Source organism: Arachis duranensis, chromosome 3 (genome assembly GCF_000817695.3).
Source record: "Arachis duranensis cultivar V14167 chromosome 3, aradu.V14167.gnm2.J7QH, whole genome shotgun sequence".
NCBI lineage: Eukaryota > Viridiplantae > Streptophyta > Magnoliopsida > Fabales > Fabaceae > Arachis > Arachis duranensis.
In genome coordinates this window covers 43,996,426-43,997,310 of record NC_029774.3, presented here as the reverse complement: position 1 = coordinate 43,997,310, position 885 = coordinate 43,996,426, and positions in this window count along the sequence as shown.

The window sequence follows — 885 nt, the reverse complement described above, 5'->3', positions numbered from 1 at the left end:
AACTGATGAGGATCTTCCAATGGAAGTCTATGGAACTTGCAATTCTGTTGCATTAGAGAAACTAGTTGAGGCTTAAGCTCAAAGTTGTTTGCTCTAATGGCAGGGATAGAGATGCTTCTCCCATAGAAATCGGGAGTAGGTGCAGTGAAGTCACCCAGCACCTTCCTTGCATTATTGGCATTGTTGTTTTCGGCTGCCATGTGTTCTTCTTCTTTGAAGAATTCGGTCAGGTCCTCTAAAGAGAATTGTGCTTTGGCTTCTCTTAGCTTTCTCTTCAAGGTCCTTTCAGGTTCAGAATCAGCCTCAACAAGAATGCCTTTGTCTTTGCTCCTGCTCATATGAAAGAGAAGAGAACAAGAAAATGTGGAATCCTCTATGTCACAGTATAGAGATTCCTTAAAGTGTCAGAGGAAAAGAAGAGTAGAAGACAGAAGTAGAAAATTCGAACTTATCAAAGGGATGGAGTTCGAATTTTGCATCAAGGGATAATGTTAGTCCATAAATAGAAGGATGTGAGAAGAATGGAAGTGATTTTCGAAAATTAAGTAAAAAATTTGAAAACATTTTTGAAAAACATTACTTAATTTTCGAAAAAGGAAAATGGAAAAGAAATCAAGTGATTTTTGAAAAAGATTTTGAAATTAGAAATCAAAAAGATTTGATTGAAAACTATTTTGAAAAAGATGTGGTTAAGAAAATATGATTAGTTTTTAAAAGATGTGATTGAGAAGATATGATTTGAAAAACATTAAAAAAAAAGATTTGATTTTGAAAATTAAAAACTTGACTAACAAGAAAAGATATGATTCAAACATTAAACCTTCCTCAACAGAAAAGGCAACATACTTGAAATGTTGAATCAAATCATTAATTGATAGTAAGTAT